Source organism: Juglans microcarpa x Juglans regia, chromosome 5S, assembly GCF_004785595.1.
Source record: "Juglans microcarpa x Juglans regia isolate MS1-56 chromosome 5S, Jm3101_v1.0, whole genome shotgun sequence".
In the NCBI taxonomy this organism is placed as follows: domain Eukaryota; kingdom Viridiplantae; phylum Streptophyta; class Magnoliopsida; order Fagales; family Juglandaceae; genus Juglans; species Juglans microcarpa x Juglans regia.
The window spans coordinates 26698620-26723106 of record NC_054603.1 but is presented as its reverse complement, the minus strand read 5'-3'; the positions used below and the strand labels follow the sequence as shown (position 1 = coordinate 26723106).

Below are 24487 nucleotides of genomic sequence, written 5' to 3'. Positions count from 1 at the left end.
AATGTATATTATCCATATAGGGGATCTTTCAATTGAGAAGATCCGTCAACCTGAGAGATGAAGAGAAAGGTCTATCTATTTTATTTAGTTATTCAGTTAAACCAATGATTCGTTATTGTAACAGATAGCAACAACCATTTCATCCGACATGTGCACTTTTTTATTTTCCAATGGATTTAAATCTTTCATTAATGGAAATCTTTTGATGTAGTGAGTAATAGCTCTGGTTGTTTGCTGTTCAAGAATTCTTGTTTAGGCAGTTCATATCATCCATACATAATGTTTTGATCTAAGATTTCAATTCTTCCGTGTTTCAGCAGTAGTATATTGTTCCACGGAGCTAAGGTCCAAAATATGGAAGAAAGAGGTGTTTCCACGACTCTACCACCCAGTCAATTCTGTTCCGCTTAATCCCTATTTCATGGCCACATATCTTTCCAGCTAAGGAATGGGAAACCTTTATCTTGTTACATGAATCCAATTTTCATTTCATCCAGGAAAAGCCATCTTTTTTTCAACAATGTCTTTGTCATTTGATCCAATAGCGTTCCGTTAGATAGGAACAGATTTGATAAATACTGATAACTCTCGGATGGAGTATTAGAACGGAAAAATCCATTAGATAATGAACTATTGGTTCTAAGCCATCTCTGGCGATAAATCAACAATTGAAGTGCTTTATATATAGATGTAGGAAGATCTGTTTGGGAAGTAAGAAGCCCCTTTGGCATCTCTTCATCTGCAAAGAATTCTCGATGTGAAAACACAGAGACAAAGGGCTTATTTTTAATAGGAAAAAAAGTGGATCTGCAGGGTCCCAAATGAATTGGCTTATTAGAAAAAAGCCTTGTTCTTTGGATGATCTATCTCTTGTCTGGTACTGCATGGTTCTACTCTGCAAGAACTCCGAATCATTCTCTTGAAGCTCATCCTCTTCATCATAAATGATCTGTTTGCCCTGAAATGACCTAGCCCGATAGGGAAATCCCAATTCATTGGGCCTTTCTATTTGATTGTATCGAAAGGCCCAAGGGCGCCATATTCTAGGAGCCCAAACTATGTGATTGAATAAATCCTCCTCTATCTGTTGCCGTTCGAGGACTCCTTCTCGTTCCCCTTCTTCAAACTCCGATTCGTATTGTTCATAGAGAAATCTCTGATCAACGATAGAACAAGATCCATTTTGCATCATATCTAAAGGATTCCTTGGTTGGGCCGAAGAAGCAATGTCACTCGATCATTATCAAATTGACTGCAATCTTTTTCTGTCCGTGAGGATCCCACCAGGGTGCCTTCTACTTCTAATAGGCCATGAACTAGATCAGAATCATTCTCAACGAGTCCATAAGAAGTGATTCCATTTTTTTCATCGGGTCCGGGTAGAGACCAAAGGTCTTGACTGACCAATCCGGCAGAACAACTCAAAAGATAAAGAAGTATCGTTAATTTCTTCATGCTCGTTCCAAGTTCGAAGTACCATTTGTACAAATAAGAATCCCCTTCGTTACATGATTTCTTCTTCATATAGAGAGATATAGGATCTATGGAGCAATTACTTAGAAGTACGTTTTGTGCAACAACCCTTCCTATCTGATAGAAAAGGATCCCATGATCATGAACCGATCTTACTTGGGATGCAAATCCCAAGTTTGTCTATGAAGAGCAGATCTAATTATATTAGTGTCTATAATGAATTTCTTCTGTGTAATACTAATCGATAGGGCCTCATTGGTAAGTGCTACAAGATCTCGTACATTGGAACCCGTGGTTATGGACCCGAATCCATTAGTATGGAACATTTTCTTTTCCAAGTGAAATCCCCTAGTATATGAAAGAGTGAAAAAGTGCTTTCGTTGTTGTGGAATAAGAAGCCTTCGTATCTTAATGCATGTCATGCTAATGTGCCTTGGATGATCCACATCTCAGGGTCAAGCGCTGATGAGCACATTGAACTATTCACGTCTCCTACCACATGACCACCCTTTCTCTGATGAGGTTTAAAAAAATATTAACACAGAAATTCCTTTGTTGCTGTCGAATTTTCCTTATTCATTCAATTGAATTGTATCAAATATATATATACAAACAGTAAGAAATTATTCTAGGAAAGAAGCTAAAAATAAGCCTAACGTTTACAAGGCATTTACACAAGATTTTACTAGTTGTTATATACAGAATTTCAGCCTAGAAATCAGGATGACAGATCATGAGCTTGATTTGAGGGATCTTCCTTAATACGCCCCGCAAGATGGAGCTGCCATCGCTAAGCCAATCTTGTTCTTGAGGAAGTCCATCCGCTGTCGGGACAATGGTTTTGTCAATAAATCCACAAGCTGATCTTGAGTGTTGACATGTTGAACATTGAGAACGCCCTTTTGAACCATGTCACAAACAAAGTGTAGATTGATCTGAATATGCTTCATCCGAGAGTGCTGAATGGGATTAAAAGTGAGTTGGGTTGCCCCAAATTATCACATAACAGTTTTGGTGAAACTGTCATTGGTAGCCCAAGTTCCTTGAATAGTGAGAGCAGCCACACAGTTCAGAGGCTACATTAGCAAGAGATCTATATTCAGCTTCAGTTGACGACCTTGCTACAACTCTCTGTTTTTTTGAACTCCAAGATATGGGATTTGATCCAAGGAAGCTTATATATGCTGAGGTAGATGTACGATCATCAAAATTTCCTGCCCAATCAGCATCTGAAAAAGTTGTGAGGTCAAAAGTAGAGTTTACTTTAATGTGAATGCCATGAAAGATTGTTTGTTTCAAGTAATGGAGAAGCCTCTTTGTAGCTGCCCAGTGAGTCACCGTGGGTTTATGTATAAATTGTGATAATTTATTGACTGAGAAACAAATATCTGGACGGGTGAGAGATAAGTATTGGAGATCTCCAATAACACTACGAAATTCAGTGTTGTCAAATGAGGTTGTACCATCAATCAACTTCAAGGCTATGCTTGTGGATAGCGATGTAGACACATCTTTGGCACCCAGCATGTTGGTTTTTGAGAGGAGGTCCCGAATATATTTGTGTTGTGATAGAAAGAGACCTGATCGGGTAGGAATTACTTCCATGCCCAAGAAGAAATGAAGCTGACCCATATCCTTTAAAGAGAATTGAACTCCAAGTTGTGCAATTACATGAGATAAGAAATCCATATTGTTGCCAGTGAGTACCAAATCATCGACATATACGAATAAATAACAGAGAATAGAATTTTTTTGGTATATAAATAAGGAGGAGTCAGATTTTGAATTTTGAAAACCAAGACCCATGATAGCCAACTTGAGTGCCAAGTACCAAGCGCGAGGAGCCTGTTCTAAACCATAGATGACCTTGTTTAACCTGCAAACATGATTAGATCTAGAGATGTCTTTGAAGCCTGAAGGTTGGACCATATAGACAGTTTCTGTCAACTTGCCATGCAAGAAGGCATTGTTAACATCAAGTTATCTCAACGGCCATCCCTTCATCACAACAACTGTTAGTACAGTTCGAATGGTAGCAGGCTTTACTATCGGACTAAAGGTTTCTTTGTAGTCCAACCCCGGACGTTGGTGATAACCTTTAGCGACAAGTCTCGCTTTAAAACGATCTATTGACCCATCAGCTTTCCTTTTCACATGGAAGACCCATTTGCATCCCATGGGTTTACAATTCGTTGGTGGAGGTACCAAATTCCATGTGTCATGGCACATAAGAGATGTAAGCTCTTCGGACATGGCCATTCTCCAGCGTGATTCACGAAGAGCGTGTCCCACACAACTTGGTTCAATGGTTTCGGGAAGGGGATGCTTTGTGGTGGAGTTAAGCTGTTTGGGTTTATGGATATTGTTCATTGACCGAGTGGTCATGGAATGAGTTCGGGGAATTGATTGGGCAGGTGGGTCGTATGGAACTGAGATGGGATCGGTGTGCAAAGTAGTATCATTTTGGACAGAAAGTCCTAGTGAATGTGTTGTGGAATTTTCGGAATCATGCGATGACAAGAGATTAGGGTTAGAATGAACATTTTCCAGATTTTGGGAATTAGAAGAGGAAGGAAGAGAGGCATTACCTGGAGATGATGCAAAGGAGCTATCCCTGGCCGGAGTCACTGGTGGAGGTTGCAGAACCGATGGAGACGCTGCGTTGATGGGTGGAGCACTTGCCGAAGACAACAAGGGCACAGGATGCGTAGAGGGGCCATTTTGTGTTTAATCGAACAGGACATGCCTTGAGTGGTACATCCTATTGGTTGTTGGGTCAAGGCACTTGTATGCATTGCGGGCCGAAGAGTAGCCCACGAAAAGATAGGGAACAGACTTGGGCTAGAGTTTGTTGGTGTTATAAGGTCGTGTAAGAGGGAAGCATAAACAACCAAATTTTTTTAATTTGAGATAACTTGGTGATTGTTTAAACAATGCTTCAAATGGAGATTTGTGATGTAAAAGAGGTGTTGGTTGACGGTTTATAAGGTAAGCTACAGTGGAAAAAGCGTGGGGCCAATATTTTAAGGATAATGAGGCATCATGTAAAAAAGTGAGACCTGTTTCCACAAGACGACGGTGACGACACTCGAAAACACCATTTTGTTGTGGTGTATGAGGGGCTGTGGTATAATGACTGATTCCATGAATAGAAAAATATTTTTTTAAAGCCACAAATTCACCACCATTATCCGAGTAAATGGTTTTGATTTTTGATTGAAACCGTGTTTCCACAAGGTATTTAAATCGTGGGAAAATTGTGCTAACACTAGATTTGGTTTCCATAAGATAAAACCAAATATATTTTGTGAAATGGTCAACAAAAATCAAATAATAGCAGGATCCATCAATTCCAATTGAGTTGGAAGGTCCCCAAACATCAGTGTAAATTAGGTCAAGAAGCGCATGACTTTGAAGACTATTTTGCCGAAATGGTTGTTTGTGAACTTTATTGATGGAACAAGAAGTACAAAGAGAAGAAACATGATTTTCTTTTATTATTGGAAGAGAAAAAGAGTTGACAAGCTGATAAACCATTTTCTGAGACGGATGTCCAAGGCTTTTGTGCCACCCATCAACGGAGGTCCGTTCATGCACATTAGCAACCATTTTTTGAGAAGATCACACCATGGACTCCGGGAGGGTGTAAACACCATTTTTACATGCACCTTTGAGTAGAACCGCCCCCGTGATCGGATTCTTAACAAGAAAGAAGGAAGGGTGAAACTCAACAAAAACATGATTTTGTGTGGTAAAATGATGGACAAAAATGAGATTTTTTTTAACATTGGGAACACAAAGAGTATCATTTAAATAAAAAGTGCGTGTGGGTGAGTGAAGAACTAAGGAATCGATGTGAGAGACATGCAAACCTGAACCATCACCGATTATAACCTCGTCAGTGCCATCATATTCGGAATGAATTGATAAATTGGCCAAATCACCAGTGATGTTGTGAGAGGCCGCCGAATCAATGAGCCATTTTGTGTCTTGGGCTGGAACAGTGGAGACACAATTTGCCATTGCTACAAAAAATTGGACCTTGGGGCATAATTTAGCAGTATGGCCCATCTGTTCACAGAGTTGGCATTTTGGTGTGTAACGGCACTGGCCATTGGACTTGGGCTTTTAGTTGTCACGTGAGCCATTTGTATTTCGAGACTGGGCCGAGGAGTTGGGATATTGGCCTTCATTATTACGGTTTGAGCCATTTGGCTTTGAGGAACCCTTAGAATTAGAGCCTCCAGAGGAAGAACCAGTACCTGTTTGCCGAAAGGAGTAATTTGCGGAAGCAACCAGTTGCTGGGAAGTGGCTTCAAGGTGGCGCAGGTAGGCATCATGACCGATAAGGAGATCGTGTAACTCCTCGAAGGTAAGTGGGCGTTCCCAATCCATTGAGAATGTAGAATGTCAGATCATCTTTAGAAATGGGATGATCAATAAGAGAGATTTCATCTGCAAAAGTTTTGATAGTATGTAGGTACTCTTGAATTGTTTGATTTCCCTTCTTTATCAGAGTCAATTCCTCTTTGAGTTGCATAGCCCTGGTTCGGGATTTGCTGGCATACATTGTGTGTAATTTTTGCCAAGCTTCCTGAGAGGTTTTTGAAATGGAAATGAATGGTGTAATGGTAATGGTTGTGGAGGCCAAAATAGCGGAGAGGATAAGTTTATCTTGTCTTATCCAGTGGGTTCGTTGAGGAGTGGAAATGGAGGGAATCATTGGAGAGGGGACAGGGTTTATCTCCAGTAACATAATCAAGGAGATTATACCCAATAAGTAAAGCTTCAAACTGGGCACGCCATTGAGAAAAAGTAGATGGAGTGAGTTTTTCATTGATCTGTGAGGTGATATTGAGAGCAATAAGAGGAATTTATGTGGGGGATGGTGGATTTGAGGTCGGGCTATAAGTATGTTTAGAGGTGGGGATCGAAGTCTCATTGGAAGACGGCTCTCCTGATACCATGATGAGTTTTAAAAAAATATTAACACAGAAATTCCTTTGTTGCTGTCGAGAAAAATTTTCCTTATTCATTCAATTGAATTGTATCAAATATATATACAAACAGTCAGAAATTATTCTAGGAAAGAAGCTAAAAATAAGCCTAACGTTTACAAGGCATTTACACAAGATTTTACTAGCTATTATATACAGAATTTCAGCCTAGAAATCAGGATGACAGATCATGAGCTTGATTTGAGGGATCTTCCTTGATATTCTCTTCCTCACCTTTCACAACCTATATCTCTAAGACTTGATGATAAAAAGCCTCTCATGTAGCTCTCTTTGCTTCTTCCTATCCTGAAAAGCGATCAAAGTCTTAATCTAGAATCTACTATCTGGACTAAGCTAGAAAGACTAGTTTTTACATGGTTAAATCAATGGTTCTCTCTTTAAAAGTGTCTTGTCCACTGTTTATGGCTCAAACAGTGCGAAGCTAGGATGTATGCACTGCATTGACAAGTCGGTTTGCCTCTCACTCTCATTCTCACTCTTCTGCATATATAGACCGTTTCACACTATGCAGCAAGCTGGATCTTAGACATGCCAGGCTTATGCTAAACAAGCTAAGTCTTCAACAGATCGATTGGATGCTATTCATGGCAAACCTCTAGATGAAGAAGACCTTACTTCTTCATTTATTCCTTATACCCACATGAAAATTTGATTCCTTTGTTATGTAGTTTTTGCCTGCAACTCGTGACAAATCCATGCTCTGATACTGAATTCCGAGAAGAATTACTTAACAATAAAAGAATCCTAAACCCAATTAAGTATCTTCTAAACTACAAATATTACTTTCAAACCAAACCTTCTTCACCCTTCCAAAACAATGACAAAGTAGCCATGGGAAATGGAGCAGCTCTGGCCAAAAAAATACACTAGAACATCAATTCTTTCCTCGTCCAATTTTGACTGTAACTTTCTTCTTCAAAATGCTAGCTATTCATTGCCCTAATGCCTCAACTAACTTATTATCCATTAATATGTCTTGTACCAACAGCCATTGCTATTTTATATTGATTATGAATTGTTTCATGTGAAGCAATAATATACAGTCAAATGCATTACTCAAGGACCATATATATATATATATATATATATATATATGTATATACGCGCCTATATCTATTAGAAAACTCTATGTGGTTGATCATGTGATTGAATCCTTAGCAAAGAAATTCAAACCAAAAGCGGTGATAACTGCCCTTGCTCAAATCATTCCTACCAAACGCCTAATTAGGAAGGTACGTCTCCTCTGTTTCATTTAAAAACATTGGCATGTTGTTGGTAATTCAGTTTTTGAAGCTCATAAAAACGTTCTTAATTAGGATTAGAATCCAAAGTTTATAAATCATACTAATATTGTTTTCAATCCCAGAGAAGGATCCTGATAAAATTATTACCTATCGTATAAACAACCTCTATACCATTTTTTTGGACAGCCATAGAACTTTTGTTCCTGAAAGGCAAATCACTGATGATGTTTTAATTCCATTTGAAGTAGGACTGTCAATCTTTGACGTGATTTGTGAACTCAATATGAATCTGACACGTAATATTAGGATTAAAGTTTGGCATTATAACTGGGTTTCGGTCAGTTCGAGTCGACTCGAATTTGACTCAATTAATAATTAGGTTATGTTCGGTCAACTCGCGGATTCTCAAGTTTACCAAAAAAGGGATATTTGAGTTATTTACGTCAATCATTGCATATTTTTCACTAGAACTTGAATTTTAAATTGAAAAGTATAACACCTATTTTCACATCTTTTCATAGAATTTTCTTGTATAACTTTTGTCTTCTTATCCAATAGCATAAAGGATCAATACTTGTGAATACTTTTTAAATTCTCTTTTTTTTTTTTTTTTTTAAACGGGTCTGGATAAACAAACGGGTCGAAAGGGTCATCTTGAGTCAACCCACGAAATACGCGTGTTTAGTTTGGATCGAGGCGTTTGACCTGTTAAATTATGTGTGTCGAGTTTGGGTTGGCTAAAAAATTACTTGAACCCGAATGAGCCGACATGACAATATTGAGAGCCCTAAATCTTGAAGTAGTTTTCTTGAAACATGAAAAGAAATGCTATCAAGGGCTACATGTTATAACGTTTCATATTAGGGCATATGATAGGACTGAATGAGGTTTCTTAAAAAGATGCTACAATTACAATTCAATGGATTGTTTTCCTGCATCACCCAAAACACTTAAAGAAAGAAGTTCAAACACAAATATCTTTATATGCTAGCTAACATGACAAGCTTACTGCATCAATAGTATATTTAATATGTCCGTAAGCAGATTTACAAATGATTTAAAAATGGGACGAATCACCTTCGTTTTGCAGGAAAAAATCGAATCTGTCCATTGAAGATTTGTGTATCTTCATTGACTTATTCTAATAAATGGGTAGTAGGAAAGTCTTCTATATATTGCCATATATTTCGAGAAAGTTAGACCCTCGTTCTTATTGTTTATTTCTTCTATGAGGTATTACTTAATTCTCAACTAGCTGGGAGTGTAGAAAATGACATAAATATCATGGTTTTGTGGCTTATGGAGGATGTCCAACCAAACCAGTCAAGTTCAAGCCTTGTTTGTTTTCGTTAGTGAAATGAGTTGAGATAAAAGTTAAAAGTTGAATAAAATGTTGTTAGAATATATTTTTTTAATACTATTTCTGTTTTGGGATTTGAAAATGTAGAATTGTTTATTTTATTTTATGTGAAAATTTGATAAAGTCGTAATGATTAGATGAGATGAGTTGAGAAGTTTTGTAAAAGTGAACGAGGATATTTTTGGTGTATGATACACTCTTCTCTCTTGTCTGGCCAATAAAAAACAAAAGTTTCTATATTCAGCACATCTCAATTTGTATGAGAAAGCGGACCTTCGCGGTCATCAATAATCTACTGTCTTCTCACTGTCTGCAATTCTAATACGACAACCCGAGATGGAAGTCCAATGAGCCAGCTTCCCCTTCTTTCACAACATTTTCTATTTCTTCTACTTCCACAATTTCCCCTTTGTTCTTGTTTAACTCGCTTGCCATGGATATAGGTCTTGGTAAAGAACAAACTTTCACACGCACTACTAATAATAGGGCTCCAACCTATGTACAAAGAAGTGCGAGGAGATTGCAACAACTATTCTTGCAGCTTCTTTCATCTCTCCCAAAGTGCAACATGCCACTTGCTTAATTATAATTTATGCCTTCTGCTCTTCTAGTACCTTACTACTGAAATTGGATCCCATCTAAGAACAAACAATCATACAACGAGTATCGATGCTTGTGCTTTGCGATTTGTTATGATAAAGCTAGCTAAACTAATGTATAGGTAGTATATTCAAAGAAAATTTAGGCATGTGTGTGTAAGATATCTCCAATATCTTCAATTGCGAAACAAGTCCATAGAGTAAAAGGGTAATGTGGCCGCAAAAGTAGTCCTTGAATTGTCACCTGGAAGACTGTATAACAATGAAAGAGAAATGCAGCACTCCATCCGTCCTGTGTTTTGTTATGATCTCTACTCGTACCAATTGGTATATCGCATTTTACGTAGTTTTCATCTATATAGATCACTTATGAAACTACTAAAAATATACCACGAGTCGGTATGATTGATGAAGATAATCTTCAAGATGAAAAGTAACATCGCTCAACAATGAATTACTTGTTAATCAATGGGTTTTAAGCTATTCTTATTCTAGCACATGTAATTATGTTAAAGTTCTTCACATGCATAGTGATAGACCAAAGTCATTGGGGGGTTGGTGGGCTCAGTTCTGTTGGGCATGTTGGCTTGTGGCCATTTATTTTATTTACGTGTTATTGTTGATTTGGGCCATGGCCCATTTATAGTTTTTAGGATTATATGAGCTGTTTTTATTTTATTGCTTGGTTAAGTTGGCCTCGAGCCCATTGGTTAGTAGGAGCAGGTCACTATTTGTAGCTATGTTGGACGCACTTGTAAAACATCCAAAATTTTAATACACATATTTTCTATTCTTCTCTCTTCTTCTATTGGAAGCTAGGTAAACCTTGAATCTGACCAATTTTTTTACACTTTCTCTCACATTTTCTATTCACCTAAATACCAACCATCAGGTGTGTTACAAAGTGGTATTAGAGAGACACCAATCTCTATGCTATCGTAGAAGAAATCTTTGTATCCTTCAACAAAATCAGTGAGTCAATGAAACAAATTCAAGAAAATCTCGAAATTCTCCATCAACATGTAATTGATGGCAGGAAGGATTTGGAAGAAAAATTTAATCATATTGAGCAATAGCTTCGTGAGTTGCAGGAAGAGGAAGAATGAGATAAGTGTTATTCCGACACGATTACTCTTTCTTCTATTCTCAATAATCCCTTTACAAATTGAAAATTATTTTTTCAACGCTCAAATCTCCCTCCCTTACTTTCATTTCCTTCCTTTGCTCTCAGATTTTACTTTCCTTTCCTTCCTTTCTGTCGATCATCCCTAACAGTAACTACACATTGACCATCAAAGGAGAAGGCCTAGCTATCAGTATCCTTCCTAAGCCTCCTCCACCTACTGAAGGCAACACTACTCCTCGATGGCCACAATAACTGACAACCATACAAATCTTTCTAGAAACCCCAACTGGGAAGACCATTACCTTCGAGATTTGAGTCCTTTGAGAACAAAGACAATGTGAAGCTTCAGATCTATGATAAGGAGATAAATATGCCCACCCAATAGCTCCTCATCTCCGTTAGAAGGTTGCTTGAGGAGTGTCGAACCCTACCTGTGGTGCAGCAGTACACGATGGAGTAGCTGGCGGTTGTTAATCAGTGCCTCCAGAACCTTCCCGAGCTGCTCGAACCCAACTTGCAATGACCTCTTCCATCTCAACTAGAGAATCAAGCTTAAAGGAACATTTGCCATGGTCAATTTTATTCTTCAAGCTAGGTTCCACATGAGGTTGCAGTTGGTGAACCATTTGTAGAGGATAGGAACTCTAGGTTAGGAACCAACGGAAGCTCGGTTGCCCCCACCTTCCTCGTCACTAACCTCACTGGCAATGTCTCTGACCTCAAGGGTGACTTTGCTACCCAAGCCAAAGCAAGTCCAAAATTCTCCAACTCCTCGGCAATTCATCACCTAACGCATAGGCTGAGGCCACAAAAACCCATAAAACTCCCCTTTCTCAGCAAATCGTCACATACCTCGTTGTTGAGCTCAATCCAGATTAAGAATATTATTGAGATAGTGGCTCAAATGGTGACACCAAAGGTATTAGTTCTTTTCTTCTCTTTTGAAATTGCCTTTGACATGGATTCTATTGTTCTTCTTAAACATGTTGTCATGGGAGGCTCTCCATAAGATTTGGGAGGATTGCATGAAGGATCTGATGTTGCCTTAATGCTTCACATGAAAGAGGCAGTACCTTAGTTGTTTGTGGAAATGTCAATCAGGAGTGATGTGATTTTGATCTTTAGGTGTTGGGTCTTTGGTGCAACTTGGGAAACAATCTTCCCAAGTGGTGGATTGAACAGAAGAAGCACCCTATTAGTTTTCACATTTTGTCTATCTCGACTGATGGAAATTATTCATCAAGTGGGGGTAAGATTCAACCACTGGAAATTAAGGTTCTAGTTCTGAATTTTCCAACAGAAAATTACACCTTGCTTGAGTTTGCGAAAAATACTGGTTATTGGGTAATTGGGCAGAACATTTTGTTGTTGAAGGAGCAAGGTCTTGGTCTGGCAGAGGTTTTGGATCTCCCAAAGTTCTTTTCAACAGTAGTTGTGGAAAAACATCAGTGGACCCTTACTGATAAGTATCTTGTGAATTCTCGTTTATAAATCGGGTACTGTGATGGGTTGCAAACTCATTTTTCAAAGGATGATGACACTGCCCAATTGCATTGGTTAAAGTCTAACCTTATCTATCTGGAGTATCAAAAACTAGTTGGGGGCAAGACATGTGGAGAGGACACTAGAGGCTACAAATATATGGTGGGTTCAGAATCCAATGCGAATTCACTTTCACACACTTTTGTTGCAGATAGTGTCAACTTATATGATGCTATACCTCCGGCCGATTCAATGTAACACCCTGTATTTTAGTGTATTTTTAATTGAAGGGTTATTTTATTAATTTATATATTAGTTCTCTTGTTTTAAGTTTATCAGATTTTTCATTGGTTTATTTTTATGATTTTTAATTTGTGAAAATTATTTTGATATGTTTTCTTAATATTAATTATTTTTAGACATTTAAATTGCTCTTTATTTAAATTAATTTATTATTAGATTTAATTATTTTATTTTCATTTAATCACTACATTTAAATTATTTTATTTGACTTGTTGTTTTGAAATTTTTTTCGTTGAATCATTTTTGTGACCCAAGATATGAGGATTGAACCTCATTTCTTTCCCTCACTTTTTCTTTTTCCTTTTCCTCTTTTTCTTTTCCTCTTCTTTTCTTTTTCTCCTCATTTCTTTTCTCCTCTCTCTCTCTCTCTTCTCCCGTGCGCGAAGTCCCTCTCACTCTCCCCGTCCGTGCGCCGTCCACCACTACGCCATCGGGCACTGTCCGTGTGCGTCACCGCCTCTCCCATTTTCTTTCCCTCCTACCGGCGACCACCCCCTTCCGTTTTCAGCCCCTCTCGCGCCGCCATGAGTTCCCACGCACGGCTTCAAGCCGCAACACTTCTTGTGTTTGTGCGCCGCCATCTTTTCACCACACCATCATCGACTTCACAGCTACCTAACCCACCCATCCTCAGCTCCAACATGCCACCGGTGAAGTCCATCCAACTCCATTTTCATTTTGGGATTTTTGGACTTCAACCTCCCTCAACGCCACCACCCACAGCCAATCACCACCACCATTAGCTTCACCGACATCCATAAGCCCTTCCTTAGTAATCTCAAGTCTTCGTTTGTCCTCGTTCAAAATCTAGCATTTTGAGACCCACGGCTATAGTGCATTTTGCACTGTTACGTTGTTGTGCAGCCACTTCTAGCTCCTCTGTGATCCTTCGAAAATTATATTATAGCACTATAAGTATTTTTCTAAAGAACTTTTGTTATTTCAATGTATTTTTATACTAAGTCATTTTTATTATGATTTGGTTGGTTGTGCCAGACTGAGTCCGAGGAGTAAGGGGGTCGGATGGATTGGAGGATTAAGTTGATTGTGTGACTTGATAATGTTGTGATTTGTTGGTTGTTGCATATTGTATCGTTTCATGTACATTGCATACTTGCATGCATGTTCATGTTTGTAAATGAAAACTGAGTTTTTGTATAATTGCATACATGTTCATGTGTATATTTGAAAACTGGGTTTTCATGTGAGAAATGGTTTTTCGGTGCGTGTGTATCACAACCCCAAGCCGAGATGAGGCATTATCTCGATGGAACTCCTCTAGTCACTCGGGAGCGGAATATATTGAGTGACGTCTCCTGGGTTGTCGCTGGGCGACAACGGGATTGAACGGATGGTGGGCAACAATTATGGCATGACATGAGGTGACATGTAAGTATGACTAACAACATTGCAAAACCTGGTGGGCAACAATTATGTTGCATGGCATGAAGTAACTTGAAAATGAAACATGGCAGATGTGTAACAGATGAATTATATATTTGAACAAAAAATAAGGCATGGCGTAACTTAATATGTAAGTATGTATATACTTAACCAACATAAATGATGATTTCTTACCACCATACATACACAAATATCCTGAAAGTAAGTTAGAAGCCAATATACAATGATTGTAGCATGATGTAGTAAAGTGCAAAATAACGGAAACTGTAAGGAGATATTTCTAAAGGTTAGAAACTCCTTACTAACATATTTAGAAATATAAAATCACTTACTCATGGCAAAATTATCATTTTACCCCTCTATATGTGAGAAATGATCATTTTACCCCTAAATTAAGGATTTTGCATCATAACTCTAAAACTCACCAAAATTTACATTTCTCGTGTAAATTTTGTCCTAAATCTAAAAATCTAATTAGAAAAATTTAAAACACAACATAGCTATAAGAACCAAGCATAGGCCAAAACATACGAATGGTAAAATTCTTGATTTTTGTTGCAATTCTTTCAAGCTCTATCTATCATGCTAAAACCGAATCATGCAACATACAAAAATCACATCATATGCTTTAATATAATGCTAAGACATTTACAAAACACATATCATAAAAATCAAAATTTCGTTCATGCCAAAACCTCAAGTTTTTTTTTACCACAAAGAACAACCCTTAATGTTCTTGATTTATCATTCTTCAAATCAACCCTAAAAGCTCTAAAAGTTTAAAAACATACTCTTAAAGTTTTGTAAATCAATTGTAAATGAATACAAAAATCGGTTTATTCAAGACCATAGAAAAACAAAAAACAAAACTAAGATCCAAACATATGATGGTACTTGGCTTTCATGTCGGTTTCTTTTTTCCCAAGTTGTTTCCTGAATATTATGATTCTACCAAAATATTTTAACTAATGGAATCTTGTCGTTACACAATTCCTTCTCTTTCAAATCAAGGATTTGCACCTGTCTTTCCTCGTAAGTAGTTTGGATTGCAAAGGTATACTCTCGGGATCTACAACCGCTAGTATCCGATTTCTAAAACTCTTTCGTAGTGAAGACACGTGGAATACTTTATGAATTCCATGGAACTCAATTGGCAACTCTAGACGGTACGCAACTATTCCTATTCTTTCCAATATCTCATAGGGTCCCACGTATCTCAGACTTAACTTACCCTTAACACCCAATCGGCTTACTTCTCTTATAGGAGATACTTTCACATAAACTCAATCTTAGATTTCAAACTCTATACTCCTTTTATTGTTGGCGTAGCTCTTATGTCGACTCCATGCTACTTTCATCCTTTCTCTAATTGTTAGGACTTGATCTTTTATCTCTTGTAGGACTTTCGGTCCAATCACCTTATTCTCCCTAATTCATCCCAATATCATGGGGATATGCATTTTGTACCATACAAAGTCTCAAAGGGTGCCATCTGGATGGTGGCCTGAAAGTTGTTAGATGCAATTTCTACCAAAGGTAACTGCTTCTCCCAATTCCTTTCATGCTCCAGGAGACAAGCCCTAAGCATGTCTTCTAAACTCCGAATCTTCATTTCAGTTTTTATGTCTGTTTAAGGATGGTAAGCACTACTAAATTTCAAACTAGTGCCCATCAAACATTGCCAAAACTGAGATGTGAAACAATGGTCTCAGTCTGACACGATAGTCATTGGTTGTAACAGCTCGTTATAAATTTAATGGTAGAATTTCAATAGGCATTAGGAACCTTGTGGAAACTCCGCAAGTTTTCACGAATCAATCAATTGCATAGGTTTTGGTCTGTTAGCATAATCAGTGTTACCACTCACTATGGGACTAAAAATGTGATTTTATTTATTTTAGATACTTAGAAGTGTCAAAATGGAGTACGATTTGGGCCATTAGACTTAGAGGAATATTTATTATTTTATGGAACAATAAACTCATTTTCATTTTTTAGACGAAAAGTCTGTTACACATTTTGATTATTTCAAGACACTATGGAGTTTGATTTTATAAACGATTCACACTATGAGGTTAATATGTTGACAAACATTGCAGGATGGTCAGGCTATTAAAGGTAGAAGAGCAACCCTCCATTGAGACGGTGACACGTAGGAAAAAACACAATAGACTAATTAGACCTCACCACATGCAAGACCAAGCTCTTCCTCATTTCATCTCTCCAGCCCCCTCCAGGAATCGCACAACCCACTCTCGGCAGGGAACCCCCCTCTCACACAACTGCCTTCACACTCCATCTCCACCCATTCCATCTGTCTCCCTTTCATCTCCAGTGATCCATTCCGTCTAATGCCCCTTCATCTCTTCCACTTTTCGCATCTTCATCTTTTTACTCTGCTTTCCACTTGAACCAAATCAGTTGAAGATTTATTATGGCAGTCTCCACTAGAAGGTATCACTACAGTTGTAAGAGAATGGCAGCCTCTTCACTGGAACTATACATTTATGTGTGCGCGCGATTCTATTTTCTTTCACCTTTCTTTACATTAAATGCTCTAGTAAATGTATATAAATTCACTCTTTCTTTTTCTTTCTTTCTTCACTATTGCCTTTAACTTGTTCCTTTTCTTTTAGCCTTTTTGGTCATTCATATGCATCACAATAATTCTGGGTGGAGGATTTTAATGGAGAAGAAATAGGTCTTGAGCCAGGGAGTATATAAAAGAGAATTAAGAAAATGAGAGAGGATTATTTGCAAGAGAGAGAGAGGCATGCAGGAGGCACTCGGGAGGGGGAGAAGAAGATGAGAGAGAGAGAGAGAGAGAGAGATGGAATTTCGTTTGGGTTGGGATCTCCTAGAAGATGAAGGAGTGAGGGAGGGGGCTGTATGGGTCTCTGATCAGGTGTATGCAAGTGCAGACTAAATACTATGAAGTGTTTAAATGGTGGACAACCATTGAAGGGCTGCTTAATGAGGGAGAGCAATCGAACCGCTCCCCAACTTTTCTCTAATATGTTTATGTAGGATCTTTCAGTACAAAGTTTATTTTCCACATTTTTGAAGTAAATAGTAACCTCGATAATAGCACCAAGTGCAGTGTTTTCAAAATCACAGTGTGGAATGTCCAAATTAGGTTAGACAAGTTTTATTTGGACACTTGGAAAGATCTTAGCCACACTTGATGAATAGTATTGGACACTTGGCACTAAGAGGAACTATGAGATAAAAAAGTGAAGGAAATCAAGGTGTGAGATCATGCCACCTAAGCAAATTACTATTCAATCGAATCATTCATTTTGTGTCAAACCAAATAGGGTTTCAACCCTAGTGAAATAAATACTTAGAATCTAATCGAAACCCCAAAATCTTGAAGGAAACCGAAACACTAAAAAATTACCCCCAAACCCCAAACTTGATTCCAAACCCTGAATGGATCCGATTTCTAGCATTATTTTTAATCACTTAATTAAATCACTTTCACATGCCATTGATCCCTAAAATTCATGTTATGAAATATTGGGTCAAGAAAAATTGGATTTGGGCTTGATAGCATCTCAAATTCTAACCAAACTCTCTTTAAACCCAAAATGAGGCCCATTCGGTTAAGGCCATTTAGGCCCACGAAGTTTTTGCACCTTGGCAAAGCTTGTTGGGGAAGTTTTCACCCACCCAAGGCTGATCACTCACTACCCAATGCAGCCTCAAAAAGTCACATAATGTGAAGGCAAGTCCACCTCACTACACGGCAGCTCTAGGCAGCCCAATACTTTGGTGGTTTGCCCCTTGTTTTGACCAAAACCACCATAACTCAATTGTCCCTTAAGCCCTCCTTTCTTTCTTCAAAAAGTGTAAGAGGCATGCAAGTTATTTCCACACTCATTTCATCCATTTCACTCACAATCTTGGAGAGAACACTTGGAATTTTCTCTTGGGCAATTTTAGGTTTCTTGCTTACTATATTGGAAGCCTTTTTAATTATTATCTCACAAAACTTCTCACAAAGCTACCTTCATAAAAGTTGTTCCTCCTTGAGTATAGTTTCTGTTGGTACCTTTTGTGTTTAATTTCATCGTCTTTGATCAGTCAAAAGGTTTTTTAACCATGGAAAGGCCTGTCTGGCAGATAAACTGGATAGTATCTTGTGTTGTGGAGTTTTTGACCAAGCAAATGGACAGATCTTGATCCGAAACTTTTATGGAGTTTCGTTAACATGTTTATATGAATGTTTATTATGGATTCTTTGCATGTTATAAGTTTTTGATAAAATATTTTCTTAGATCTAGAAAGTTAGAAACTAGAAGGAGTAAAACAGTTTCTGTTTTATGAAAGTTTAGATCTTTTGTGGTTTAATCTTACTCTAATGACTTTGATATTTTTATTTGATGACCCTAAGCACTTGATCTACATGTCATGATGTTAGTTTGAAGATTTTAGGTGTTGCTTTGTGAAGATATGATTTTTTATGGAAGAGAATTCTTGGTTAGGTCAAAAGTTTGATGATTTCGGCTAAATCTATGTTTTGGTTTATTTTTAGCCATGTGATTTTAAGTTTAATGCTTGCATATACTTTATGACATATTTTTAAGCCATATGATGTTGTAGGTATGAATTTTTCATTAAGGTCGGTCTCGGAACAAGTGTTTGATCAAATCAAGTTGAGAAAAATTTGGTTTTGTCTAAGTGTTGGAGCTTGTTTCATTTTACGACAACCATGCATCTCACGTACAGGTCACATCACGTTATGTCAGATCATCTATCCTTTCGTTTCATGTCACCTTATGTCTCGAGTAAAAAGTGTGTCTCGAAAATAGTATTTCCTTAGTCATTCATGCCTGAGATACTCGTGACGTAAGTACTATGATTGTCCGAATTTCTCCAGTTATAATTCACTCAAGGTACTTCCGAGGTAATTATTTTTGTTGTTAGAATACCTCTACTCCAATGCTCTTTATGTAATCATTTTGATTGCTAAAATATTACTAGGTACTCTTTATGTAATCATTCTAATTATTAGGGTATCTCATTTAAAATACTTATGGCTTAATCATTTTGATTGTCTGAGTGTCTTTGACGCAATATGTCTGGCAGAATCATTCTGATTGTTCACTATTCATGACGAAACAACTTGCGAAATCAGTTTGATTGTCAGAATTCATGTACTTTCACGTTCATGTTCATGTTATGCCAAGTTCATGTATTCGACATTCAATTCAAGTTAATGTATTTCATGTTCAAGTTCCAGTTCACGTTAAATTCAAGTTCACGTTCATATTTCATGTTCAAATTCAACTTACGTTAAGTTCGTGTTTCATGTTCAAGTTCAAGTTCATGTCATGTCACGTTCAATTTCAAGTTCAACTCACCTTTCAGTTCAAGTCATGTCAGATTATGTCATGTTACACGTAAAGTTATTTTATGCTTACTTATGACTTTGATTACGCATTCATGCATTTAGCACCATGCATGCATCATTAATCTGTGTGTAAGTTTTCTATTAACTTGCTAAAATTTGAACTCAAGTCTCACCGCGGTAGTCGCAACTTCCATTCCCTTGGAATGGTAGCTCGAGTGCCAGGATCAGGAGGCGCTTCAGAAAATGATTGACTGGAGATGGTAGATTAAATAGCAACGGCATGACACGGAGCTCATCTTTTCGATGTTCTGATTTATAGATGGTAATATAGCATCCTTGACTGAGTTGTACGAACTACTCGATGGATTAGCCTAGTAGATATTTCAATTTCTGCTTGTACTTTTTTTTAAAAAATAAAAATGAGGTCAAACCTCTTATTATTATAAACTCACTAAAGTGGAGGAGAACCGTGGTTATAACGATTCATCTTAATCATGAATATAAGGAATATCCAAACAATCTAAACGAACAATTCCCCGTAGCCTTCTTTGCACCAAGTCTTCACCCATAAAATCAAAAGTTCTACCTTTCACGCCCTCTTTAGCCAAAAAATCAACTGCCATGTTAGTTTCTCTAAAATTATTTCGAAAGCGAATTTTAAGAAAAGCTAGTAAAGTTTTAATCTCCTCCCAAAAATTCCAAAGAAACTAATATTTGCATATCCCGGAAGCTAACCAATCCATCGCCACACTTGAATCAGATTTCACTAATAAATCTCTAAACCCAAGAGATTGACACAAATGAAAACCATTGAGAAGAGCACGACACTCGGTAATAGTGTTCATTGCATGCCCATAAAAATGTGCAAAACATGCTATCACCTTCCCCCTTGAATCCCGAAGTATTCCCCCACCACCGGACCTCCCTAGATTTCCACAAGATCCATCATCAACATTAAGTTTAATCTAACCTCTATCCAGTGGTTTCCAAGCTATTAATCTTGGCAAATTTCGATGAACAGGGACCATAGAACAATTCAGCTCCTGCAAAACTGGAAGATCATTAGCACCCCTCATTTTAACTTTTCTCAACTCATTGGAAATATATCTTAAGTTCACTTTCACTAATCTCAAAATTCCTTTCCAATCAAAATTAATTCCCTCCATCCAAGAAGCACATCTAGCCCTCCAAATAGCCCAAGAAATAATAATAGGCAACACACTTCAAGCCCAACCAACCTGCGAAGAACCCTCCACACGCCTCCACCGTAGCGCCATCATCCCATCCCAAGCCAGCACCCTTGGCAAACGAATCCCACAAATTATTGCAAAATGATTCCAAATTTTTTTTGGCCCTTTCCCCTCACAAAGAACATGATCTTATGTTTCTATCTTTGGTGCTTCACAATAACAACACCTGGATACCATCCGAATACCCAACTTCATAATAGCCTCATCCGCTGATAATGATTTTTTTCTAGCTCTCCAGCAACAAAAAGACATTTTTTTTGGAACCAAATCATTCTACAACCACCTACGCCAAGGACGTAACTCTCATTTATTCCTCACGAGCTGCCAAACAAACTTGGTGGAAAAATTCCCATCAACAGATGGAACCCAGACAGAAATGTTCTTACTGGCAAAACACAACATAACCTTCGATTGAACCACTCGCTGCACCATCTACTCAGGGAGCAAATCATGTAACCTTTCTATGTTCCACTCAACGTCAGACCAAAGCTCTTTAATCTACAATCCCTTATCACCTATCATCGTATATTGTTCTGCCAAAATTTCTTCTCCCAACCATTTATCAAACCAGAAGCTAGCCTTCCCAATATGAACCACCCATCTTGAATTTTCCAACACCATTGGCATTAACCGCATAATGCCCTTCCAATATTGAGACCCTTTCCTCAAATTCATAACTGAATAAACATGCTTCTCCCCTACGTATTTAGTTGAGAAAGAATTCGCCCATAGCAAATAACCTTGCAGAATTTTCTAAGCAAACTTCATAAGCAAAGAAGTTTGGACTTCTGATAAATCACGAATCCTCAGCCCTTTCTTCAATTGGCAAACAGATTTTCCTCCATGAAATCCACTTCATTTTCCTCTTTTCTTAGGATGAACCCCATAAAAAAATTGGAAAAAATCTTTTTCAATGCCGTTAAAACTCCCTTTGGTAAATTTGACACTGAAAGCATATGTATCGACATACTGTTCAAAACATGCTTGGTTAATACTAATTTTCCCACCAAAAGAAAAGAAGTTTACCTTTCCATCCGGCTAACTTTTTCTGAATTTTAACAATCATAGCATCAAACATCCATAATCTCATTCTCCCCACATCCAAAGGAATCCCTAAATAAGTATAAGGCCAAACACCTTCCTCAAAACCCAACATTCTTTTTAATTCAACTTTCCTCTCAACTGAAAAATTAGAAGAAAAAAACATAGAGGATTTATGAGAGCTCACCCGTTGTCCTGACATTGCCTTGTATAACTGAATCACCTCCAAAACTCTTCTGACCGAATCTTTACCACCATTCAAAAAAATCATCAAATCATCCACATACAACAAATGACTAATCATTGTTCTGCCACAATAATTGAAAGGCTTAATCCTTCCCACTTGGAACTCCCTATTTAACAGACACGAGAGAACTTCTTCTGATAAAATAAAAAACTATGGAGAGAGAAGATCACCTTGAAGAACTCCCCTTGAAGCCTTGAAAACTTCCCGAGAACACCCATTCAACATAACCGAGAAAAATGGAGAAGAAATACAATTATAAATTAAATTCCTCCATTTATCTGAGAAACCTAACCTCTTCAATACCTCCAATAAAAACCCGTTATTGACCCTATCATACGCCTTGGTAATATCAATTTTAAACATAACATTTCCTCCTCTCACTTTCCGATTCATCCCCTGAACCAACTCTTGAGCAATAGCCATATTATCAAAAATGCTTCTCCCCCTTATAAATGCAGATTGCTCCTGAGAAATAACTTTATGTAATAACGGAGCCAAACGAAATACCATTACCTTCAACAAGATTTTATAAATCACCGAACACAGGCTAATAGGATGAAATTGTCTGAAGCCAATTGGTTCATCAACCTTAGGAATAAGGACCAGATTAGTAGCAATAAAAAAAAGTGATCAATAGCTTACCCTCAAAAAATTCAATGGCCATCTCCAAAATGTCATTTTTAACAATTTCCCATGCAATAATAAAGAAACTAGCCCAAAACCCATTATGTCCCGGGCAACCATCCAAAGGAATAGACCGAAGTGCAGATTTTGCCTCTTCCATAAAAGGCCTCACGAGTAATGCTTCGTTTTCCCAAACTGAGATGGATGGCGTGAGCAAAGACATTGCGTCTTCATCAGCCTACATTCCTTCTGTTGCTAGCAAATTCTAAAAAAAGTCCACCACACCATTGTGCATTTCATCCTCAAATTCAATCACCTCCGCAGTTTCCATCCTCATCTTCTCCACCCTGTTATTCTTCTTTTAAATACGCAACAAAGCATGAAAAAAAAAACCATGTTCAAAACTCCCTCCTTTAGCCATTTAATCTAAGGCTTTGTCAACCTAATATTTCCTCTCTATGCAAAAATGTTGTTGTTAACAAGATAAAAGTTCCGCTCCATTCTGAGAAGAGTAATCATCCACCACCGATTGCTCCAGTTGAACAATACGATCTTCAAGTGCCTTCAATTCAACTTCAACTCTCTCAAACACCTCAACATTCTATTTCCTCAAAACCCCTTTCAATAATTTTAGTTTTTTGCTAATCTGCACCATTGGACAGCCCTCAACAAAAACATCCCAAACCTCCTTAACAAGCGGCAAAAACCCCTCATGAGTGCCCCACATCCGCTGAAAATGAAACGGCCTAACCATCTTGCAATGCTTACAACCCAACGACACCAACATTGGCACATGATCCAAAGATGATCTCGGAAGATATTCAACATGAACATCACCCCAAAAATTAATGAAATCCATATTAACCAACACTCCATCCAATCTTGCCCAAATACGCCTTACACCACTTCTACCATTACACCACGATAGTCGATTCCTTACTCAAGGCAAATCAAGCAAACCACAATACTGAATACAATCATTAAACTCAGCTTGAGCACGGGGAGCTTGCATTATCCCACCCACTTTGTCTTCATCACATCGAATAATATTAAAATTGCCCCCAATGAACCAAGGACAGCTTCCTGGATCGTGATTACATAGAAAATCGCAAAGCTCCAATCTCTTGTTACGAAAACAACTAGTATAAACAAAATACCAAGAACTTGCAAACTACCATGGGTAAACCAACCACTCACAGCTTGATCCGTCATCGAAACTAATTCAAAAACAAGGCCATCATCCCAAAAAAGCCACAATTTCCCCCGAACCCGCTTTCCGAGGAATAGAAAGGGGCTCAACATTATTAACAAAATTTGGTAACTTCATCCGGTGTGCCAACTGGCAACATTTATTCTCACCAAGAAAAGGATCTAAAAGAGCCAACACAGAAGAGCGACATTTATTCAATAAATGCCGAAACCTACTCTTCGACGAAAGAATTTTCCTAACATTCCACGTCAATATGTTCAACATTAATTAAAGTAATTTCTTTGAACGAGTACATCGCTCCAAAAACACAATAGATTTTTCTTTCCTTATCCCTCTAAATTTCTTCAAAGGAACATGCAAATCCGGATCCGAATCAAAACATTTTACTACTAGCTCATTCAATTCATCTTCAGGTTCTACATCTGAAATTGCTTGCCCATTCAAAAATAACTCTTCTTTTCTACTTCTTTCCTCCCCAAAATAGACCCTCTCTGCCAAACCTCCCAGCTCAAACTCCAAAACCTCATCAATAAACTTAAGGGAGCTTCTCAGGGATGCACCAACACCCGCTCCAATATCTTCCTCATCCTCTAATTTCCTTTCCATCAACTCAACCCAGCTATTCAAACTACCCAAACGCTTTTCATTCAACCCAGCCCTTCCCTCACACACTTCCACTACTTCCGTCAAATCCGAAACAGCAATAGAGACCATGCCGTCACATTGGATACTTGATTGAACCTCACCATC

The 24487-nt window shown here is 37.9% G+C and overlaps 1 long non-coding RNA gene across 1 annotated transcript; it reads right to left on the bottom strand.

Annotated features, from left to right (window-relative positions):
• Nucleotides 1-788: 788 nt before the first annotated feature.
• LOC121267601 lies at nucleotides 789-18014 on the bottom strand. The gene is made up of 5 exons (XR_005941047.1): nucleotides 18005-18014; nucleotides 17584-17586; nucleotides 12129-12134; nucleotides 2602-2604; nucleotides 789-958 (listed from the first exon to the last, which is right to left on the bottom strand). It is a non-coding gene; the product is annotated as an uncharacterized LOC121267601 (long non-coding RNA).
• Nucleotides 18015-24487: the final 6473 nt, after the last annotated feature.